At 28.0% G+C, this 9,888-nt stretch overlaps 1 long non-coding RNA gene across 1 annotated transcript; it reads left to right on the top strand.

The window, feature by feature from the left end:
• Positions 1-6,695: 6,695 nt before the first annotated feature.
• Positions 6,696-7,726, top strand: LOC124887017. Its single transcript, XR_007044511.1, has 2 exons — positions 6,696-7,068; positions 7,178-7,726. It is a non-coding gene; the product is annotated as an uncharacterized LOC124887017 (long non-coding RNA).
• Positions 7,727-9,888: the final 2,162 nt, after the last annotated feature.

The following is a 9,888-nucleotide window of genomic DNA, read 5'->3' as shown; positions in this document are numbered from 1 at the left end:
ATGAAGAAGACAAAAAACAGGTACAGAAAATAAAATTACTTTGTAAAGAATTACCAAAATTACAATTTTCAGATGAAAATAAAAAATTTACATATATAGTAGAAGCTGATGCAAGTGAATATAGTTATGGAGGAGTACTCAAATATAGATATGAAGAAGAAAAATTAGAACATCATTGTAGATATTATTCAAGAACGTTTAACGAAACAGAAATAAAATGGGAAATAAATAGAAAAGAATTATGTTCTTTATATAAATGTTTAATAGCATTTGAACCATATATCGTGTATAACAAGTTTATTGTTAGAACAGATAATACAAAGGTAAGATGATGGCTAACAAGAAAAATACAAAACTCAGTTACGACAAAGGAAATTCGGAGACTAGTATTAAATATACTGAATTTTACATTTACAATTGAAGTAATCAATACTAACAAAAATATCATTGCAGATTACTTATCAAGACAAAGCTACTCAAACTGATTACCAATGGAAGAGGCTGATGCCAAAGATACCCAGACTGACTTATTACTCCAAATATTTAAACAAATGGAGTTATTACAAGAACGAGTTATTACACTAACTACTGAAGTTACAAATGTAAAAGTGCAAGTTGAGCACTATAAAAAATAAGATACTGTGCAGGAAGAGCACATTAAAAAACTAGACCTAGAAGGTGACGATGAGAAACACCTTAAAACTCAAATTACTGACATAACTTCAATTACAGCTGCAGGCACATCTAAAGGGGAAAATATAGTCACTAAAAATAAACCTGAAATACCAGAGAAAAAGAATTATAACCTCAGCCAAATATTTTCAAAACCATATACACCAAATATACAAAAATTAGAAGCATTTGCACCTCTCCAGATACATACATATTCTGAATCACTTAACCAAGAAAAATAGATATACAACTATTCTTCTCGTAAATACATTGAAAACATACACACCTTAAAAACCTTATTAAATACCAAACCTATTCAAAGTGAAGAGCTAGCCGCACAACAAAAAGGATATTTTACCTAGAAATGCCAAAATTGCAATAAACTTATTGCCTTACCAGGTACAAGCCCAGATTTTATTAATTCATGTTACTATTATGGATTATTATCTACGGTTTACACAACCGATGGAGAAGAGTTAGCAAGAATCCCAGAAATTCACAAAGAATTTATGACTTACAAGAGAATTACCAACGGACAATTATTCTATGTTCGAGTTTATATTATTCGACGAAATTAAACAGACTATTAATGTAGTCAAAATGGGTATGACCAGAGATTATATTATTTCGGAAGAAATATGTGAACAGACCGAGATACCAAAAACGCAGATACCAGCATTTTACCGCAACAAAAGAGTTATTGGAATAAGCAATATATTATCAAAATTACTTAATATTTATTCAAATAAAAAACCAGTTTAGATATATAATTCAAGGAATCAAACATTAATTTATTCAACTTGCAAAGAAGCTAGAGACCATGACATGGAAGAACTTAGAAAATGGGGATTGACACTCCTCAGACCAGAAGAACAACCGTTAACAAGATCTATCAGTAAGAGAATTATTTCAGAAGAAGCTATGGATCAATTTTGTGAAAAAGTTGGCCAAAAATACAAAGACCACATATGCAGCAAATGTAGTGGCAAGCGCAACTTTATTCCAGATGTGATGCTACACTGAAAAGAAGATAGAAAAACAGTAGATACGACAAAAAAGAGATAGCTACGAAGCAAAATAATTGAAACAAGCTATTAAATTGTGAAAGTGACATGTAGATAACTTTCACAATTTCCTTTACGTAAATTGTAAAAATTATATAGAAAAAGTCCTAAGTATTAACAATTTTTTGTCTTTTAGTAGTTTAAGATAAAAACTTTTTTGATAGCCTATAGCCTAGCCTTTTTGACATTTTTTACAAAGTTTTTTAGTCTTTTAGACATGTGCATGTAAAGTTTCAGTTTATAAATAAACGAGCATTTTGCTCAGATGAAGGATAAGCCTTCATGCGTTGAAGCAAAAAATTCTCTCTCTTGTCTACAACAAATATTTTGATTATTTATTAAAAACAGGTATATGTCAATGAAAAAATCTATGGAGGAACAAAATTTAGAATTAATAAACCTACCAGAAAAGGTATATTCATTTGCTATTATGAATAGCTAAATTCATAATTCCTAACAATCATGATATGATAAAATAAGTTCCATGTTAGTTACTTTATAATAGAATTATTCAAAGAACAGCATGTTAAGAAGTTTATTAGCAAAGTGGAAACGGAGAAAAATCCCTAAGAATTATACCATCCTAAAGGTGAAACCAATAAGGCAAGAAGTCGTGGTGGGGAGTAGCCAGAGTTGAGGCACTATTTAAGGAAAAAGTATCTGGATTACCATGCTAATAGTGACCAAAGAACATGTTATTTAAGAATAATCTAGTATATAGTAATCTAATATGATCATATTTTGTTATATGTATGATTGAAGGGAATTTTGAAAACAGCAATTTTATGAAAAATGAATAATTATTTATCTGACGAAATGGTAGATAAATTTAAAATACTTATTTTATATGCACTTAAGCATATAGAAGTAGTAGATATAAGAAAAATCATATTAGAACAAGCATTTGGTAAATATTATATGACAAGAATAAATTACATACCACAAATACCTAATTACACTTACAAACACATATATACCAAACCTACATGTCCACCATGATAAATTACGTATATTTAGAATTTTGGAAAAAAGATATGAGAAACATACAATTAGTAGAAAAACAAATGAAAACAAATTTAGACAAATACACGGAAACTAAACATAAAATATCTAGAATTCCTTAATGAAAATATGCAAGAATTACTTAGACTAAAACAAACAACTAAAACATATTATGAAAAAGCATTTAATCAAGCTTAAATGACAGATGATATTAAAATATTTGTTTTATATATACTTAGAGATATAGAAATTATAGACATAAAGAAAATAATATGGGAAAAATTACAAGATTATGAAGAGGAAGAATTATTAAACAGTATAGAAAACTTATGCATATATTATGAACATCAATATTATTTAGATTCAGATGGATATTATACAGACTAAAAATGTCAGAATATATTAAGAAAATTTTAGCAAACCAAGAAGACCTACATAAAGAAATTAATTATAGAAAACAAATTAGAGAAATAATGGAAAATCTAATAGAGAAATTACAATGGATAGACGAAACCTTAAAAAATCTAGAAAAAAGCAAAGATAAAAGTTTAGATAGTTTAAAAAATTCATTAAAAAAAGAACAAGAAGAAATAGTTAGTAGCATAAATAACCTCAAACAAGATATTAAATATAGTACAAATAGAATAGATTATTATACATTTACTTTAGAATAAAATGATAAACCACGAATATCTAAAATATTGGAGACAAGAAATAGAAGAAGTAAGATTAACAGAAAATCTTATAAAAACAAATTTAATTGAATACTTTAAAACAAAAGATATAGAATATTTAGAATATCTTAAAAATAATATAGAAGATTTACAAAAACTAAGAGAAAAAACTAAAGAATATTATAGCAAAGCATTTAATCAACTACCATTTAATCACCCCCCAAAATATGAATATAAGTAAAATTGAATACGTTAATAAAATATATGAAAATAAAAAATACAAGAACGAAGAAAAAAAGTTAATGAATATTACTACAAAGAATTTAACAATTACATAAATTAATGGATACATCTTACGAAAAGAATAAATCATTAAAAAAAATCGAAACCCAACTATATAGTTTATACCTAGAATACAAAAGGTTACATAATACTAACGAAGATCCTAGAACACTAGATAATTTAATTACGATAATATCTAATCTAGAATATGAATTAATAAAACATCTTCAGTCAAGAAGATAAAAATGAAAATTATTCCAATCAATAATATTCACAAAATACATTATATAAAAAAAAATACTTATACCCTTATAATTATTTATTATCTAGTAAACTTACCGCGCCTAATCCGCACCTCCCTACAATTGGTATCAAAGCCTTGTTATTTAAAAAAATACAAATACCACATATGCAGCAGATGTAATGGCAAGTGCAGCTTTATTCGAGATGTGATGCTTACACTGAAAAGAAGATAGAAAAACAGCAGATATAACAAAAAAGAGATAGCTACGGAGCAAAATAATGGAAACAAGCTATTAAATTGTGAAAGTGACATATAGATAACTTTCACAATTTTCTTTCCGTAAATTGTAAAAATTGTATAGATAAAGTCTTAAGTATTAACAATTTTTTGTCTTTTAGTAGTTTAAGATAAAGACTTTTTTGATAGCCTATATCCTAGCCTTTTTGACATTTTTTACAAAGTTTTTTAGTCTTTTAGACATGTGCATGTAAAGTATCAGCTTATAAATAAACGAGCATTTTGCTCAGATGAAGGATAAGCCTTCATGCGTTGAAGCAAAAAATTTTCTCTCTTGTCTACAACAAATATTTTGATTATTTATTAAAAAACAGGTATATGTCAATGTAGTTTTTTTGAAAGCTTTTTTCCTTTCTCACTCCTCTTTTTATTTAATGAGTAATAATGGGCTTTGGTCTTTTTCACTCTGACAATTGGACCTGATTAATAAAAAATAATTAGCCCATTTAATCCATTTCTATGTATTTATTATTTACTTAAAAGTTACTATTTATTTTCTATTTTTTCAAGTATAAATATTGATCCTATTATGTACAAAAATTTTACATAGTTGGAATGAAAAGTATTTTAATATATGTAATCGTTTTTATGCTCTCAGTACTAGTTTAAAGTCATAGTTAGATTTATAAAAATTTTAAATTAATTTTCAACCCATTCATAAAAAAAACATACTATGCATATCTCTTTTTATACGTTTTATGTCACGTTTGTTCAACACAGTTTTACATATTTGACTAGTTTTAAATAGTATACAAAAGTTTTGAATTTATCAACCTTTACAGACTATTTTATCAAATTACATAGTTCGTTCTTTTAATCTATTTTTTATCATTCAACATATTAATATCAATGTTGTTCAGTAATTTTTATTTTTATTTTTATTGAGTACTAATTATTTATAGTAATATAAATAATTCAATGTTTACACATTTTTAAAAACCTTATTTTTTTTTGTTGAGGGATTCATTTGAAAGAAAAAAACCGAAATAAAATAAAACTACAAAGTGAAAGTAAGACAAAGGCACAATACTTTTTAAGAAGGGCCCCACAAAGTAAAACTGAGATTTTCCCCTAAACAACAATCCTAGATTTGCCACTGTCCACAAGCATGAGCCTATGCAAACAGGTTTACTCTTTGCAACCTTCATCGCGACTCCAATAGTAGCGGCAATTTACAGACCTCCACTTCATGCATTTCGACTACAAAGCCCAACAAAGACTAAAGAGGACAATTTTAGCATTCTTGTCGTCACTTAGTGCCTATTTGGGATTGCTTATTTCCCTAAATAAGAACTTATTTTGAGAAAAAAAAATATTTTTTTAAAGGAGGGTGTTTGGTAAACTTGCAAAAGTGCTTTTAAAAATAAGCAGAAACAGTTTTTCTGTTTTTGGGAAAAAGCAGTTTTTCTGCTTTGGGGAAGAAGCAGAAAATTTCTGTTTTTCAAAAAAAAGCAGAAAATTATTTTTTATAACAAAAATATCTCTATCACACAAACACAAATATATATATATATATGTGTGTGTGTGTGTGTGTGTGTGTGTAAGTTTGATTAACGTTTTATTTTTAAAATTTTACATTTCTTATTTACGTCATAATTTTTTATGATTTATGTATTGTTATTTTATTTTCACTCATTTTTTTAAATAAATTTAAAAACATCATTGATTATGATGATCAAAGAATATGATGAATCAAGTTACAAGATTGTATAAATTTTTTCTTGAATATTTAATTTTAAATAAAAAATTCATGAAAAGTGACATATTTGTAACAATGCAGTGTATGTATGTATATTTATATATATATATATATGAATATGATGATTGCTTATTCGTAGTAAATTTTGACACAGTAAAAATATATCCAAAGAAAAAAAGATAACAAACAACAGATAGAATTTTATTTTAAATATTTGTTATCATGTAGTATACGTATATGAATGTGGTTACTAGTTTTAGAATTGACACGATAAAAATATATTCAAAAGAAAAGGTAACAAATTACAGATGTAATCTTATTTGGATATCTGTAACATGTAGTGCATGAATATAGTGTTTGCTTACTTTTAATAAATTTTGACACAGTAAAATGTATCCAAAAATAAGGTAACAAAAAATAGATAGAATCTAATTTAATTTTTTTTTTTTTACCTTTTCTTCTAATCTTCTATTCATTTAATGAGTTTATCCTACTGCACACATTCCCCTTCATCTATAAATACATATAATATTTCTCATATATACATATACTCTACTGCTCTCCAAACTTTAAAGTCATCTCTATTATTAATAAGTTGCTTTTTGAATCAAGTTTGTTTTCTCACTTTAAGGTATGATATTTGTAATAATTATCATGATAAAACTAAATTTTTCATGTGCATACGTAAGAGCATATGTGATAGCATCGTTGTTTATGAAATTCTTAGATTTTGTTAAATTTTTATCTTAGGAGTAATATTTTTATTTTACTATTTTGTGTAATATTATTATTATAAATCATATATCTCTAATGCATAAAAAATGAATAATGTTGAGAAGGTTAAATGGAGTACAGAAAATGTAGTGTTATTTTTAAATTTATGTGGATGAAGTTATCGCTGAAAATCACCCTGGTACTCACTTCAACAAAACTAGATGGATTAATTTGGTGATAAGATTCAATGCTAGAACCGAAAAGAATTATGACAAAGTCAAATTGAAGAATAAATGGGATAATCTTAAAACCACTTGGAAGAATGGGACGCTTTAGTTGAAAAGAAAACTAATTTAGGATGGGATAGGGAGAGAAAAATCATTCAAGCAAGTGTCGAATGGTGGGATAAAATAAATAAAGGTACTTCTAATCTTATTACATATTATTCACTTAAACTTGAAAAGTTATTATGTTATTTTGGTCACTAGTAACATATCTTATTTCTTCTCATCATTGTTGGAAAATCCAGATGTAGAGAAATTTAAAGAAAAAGGCTTACAATATCGAACTCAGATGGAGATATATTTTAAGGATGTTATTACTACTGGAGAACATGCGTGGGCACCATTATCTGGATTTTTACAAGATGGTATATAAGGGAGTAGATGGTTTTAATCTGAGCAACCATTTAAGTGTGTGAGAGTGATACTAGAAGAAAAAAAAAAGTATCAACAGAAACGAAAAAAACTAATCCAAGTCAGAAAATTAGATCATCAATGGAGAGAATGTTGATGCTATTGAATCACACACTTCAACGGAATCGACAGAAACTTCACTTAGTATTAAGAGTGTAATGACTATAGTTCGTAATTTTTCTGGTATGTTGTTGGTAGTGATTTATGGTGAAAAGCGAGTGATTCACTTGTCAAATAATTAATAAGAGAAATATTCTTAGCACAAGAAGATGCAGAATTGCAATTGCAATGGTTGGAAAGGAAGACCATGCTTCATAAGAATTAGATTTATGATGTTATTTATTATGATTTGCTAATAAAACATATGCTTTTTTTTCTTTTAATTGAGTTTCTTTTAGCTATAAAAGTTTGTTTATTCAAATTATTTAGTTTTTACATTTGAATCATTTACACTATTATTCTATGACCAATAAATAAATTGTCAATGTTACATAATTAAATTTAATAAAAAAAATTTTACATATATGTCATTGGCTAGAAATAATAGTGATGCGTCTGATGATGATGTGTCTAATGAAGAAGTTTTAATTAAATATAATGATAATAATGTTATCTTTGATGCACCAATTTCCAGCATCACTTTAGTAACAGAATATTTCATGAAGTTTTGCTTAAAGGTTCCATGCAGAACTTCTCTTCGTATAGGTTTTTATTTCATTAAAGAAGTACTTGAAGGACATGAGCGACGATGTTACGAAATGTTTAGAATGAAAAAACATATTTTCATAAGTTGTGCAAGACTTTCAATGAAAAATATGGCTTGAAAGCAACAAGAAATACAATCATGAAGGAGATAGTTGCTATATTTTTAATGGTAGTAGGTGATGGTGTAGGAAATCGAATGATCCAGGAAAGGTTTCAACATTTGGGAGAAACTGTTAGTAGACATTTTCATCATGTTTTATTTTCAAGCTTGAAATTGGCAATGGGCATTATTAAACCAAAATATTCAACCTTTATGATATACTATCTAAACTAAAAGAAGATAAAAGGTATTGGCCATATTTTAAAAATTGCATTGGAGTTATAGACAGAACACATGTATTGTGTATTGTCCCTTCTGTTTTATCCTTTTCGGATTTTTATTGACGAGAAAAATGATTTTGACCTTCTTAAAACTATTGCAAAATATTCAAGAAAATTTTGAAATAATTTTAAGAAATTCACAGAGTCTCCAATTGATTTTTATAGAAAAAATCAATAAAACTATCACGACCTAAACCAAGGCCCTGGCCGCGACGAGCATCCCGAGCCATGAAGGCCCGAGATCCCTTCTAATCGGCAATCATGTGCAATGTTCACATACTATAAAGAAATGTGGAAAAAAATAGTAAAAAAGAAACATGTTCATCCTCTTTCTCCAACTGAACAATACCAATATAAGTTCATAACATTCCAAGAACATCTAATACCAGTCTGCGAAATCTCTAACAATACAAAAATAATATCTATCAAAAACCGGGACAAGGCCCCCGGTCGGACCATGAACTAAAACAATTGAAAATATCACATGAGATAAGGTCTTCTGAAATAAAGGAGGCTCGCCAACTCCAAACATCTGATAATGATTCTACTGCTTAGCGGGACCCCGGACTGAGCCTCAGATCCTGAAATATAGGGGGTCAATACAAAATGTACTGGTACATAGAACAATACAAAATAAAATACAGTTTTATTCAATATAGGTGAGAGAATGTCATAAAACATGTCAGCATAAAACATTTGAAAACACATCGGCATAATCTGATAACTCTCAAAACATCTTCATGAAATCATGACTCTGCATCTTTATTTTTCTTCTGAGCTAGATGGTATACCCTACAATCTGTAATTCCACGGGCTATATGAAATCCTCCCTTGACTCTGCGGCCAAGCCCCCAACCCAAGTTTGCCGCAAGGGTCTGAGTCTCTGCATCTCTACTACGCCACAGGCCCGTCGCCAACGTACAATCCCCCTATTTGAGGCAACATGAACCCGTATCGGTAAATTATGATTTTGAGCAATGAGTTATCTGAAATCATACCTTCTTCGGGTAACCATCAAACTCTCTTAAGCCCAATTTTAGATTCTTTAAAACACATCTTCTTCTTAAAGTTGTTCCTCTCTTATTATCCTCGAGCACATTAAAATAGGTTATCATCATACCCAAACTTGCAAGCCATATCACAATATCTATACTACTACTTTCTTATTACAAAATATATTATTGACCACCAAAAAGATTTAAAATCATGCATAAGTTCATACTTTGAAAGCATATGAAAACAAACTTTATCTCTTCAATACTTATCTATAGTGGTCACCTTTTCTATTAATTTAAAATCATTCTTAATGGGGAACATGATCACTTATAAAACAAGTAAAACACTCCTTCATTATCTCATAACAGTTCATCAGCAGACTCAAGCATTTAGTAATTCGTATAATCAATTCACAACATGTAAAATCAATGGATTTCATAGTAAAAGAGAGAATTTCATATCC

This window comes from Capsicum annuum, chromosome 9 (genome assembly GCF_002878395.1).
Source record: "Capsicum annuum cultivar UCD-10X-F1 chromosome 9, UCD10Xv1.1, whole genome shotgun sequence".
Lineage (NCBI taxonomy): Eukaryota > Viridiplantae > Streptophyta > Magnoliopsida > Solanales > Solanaceae > Capsicum > Capsicum annuum.
This window is presented reverse-complemented; position numbering and strand designations above follow the sequence as displayed.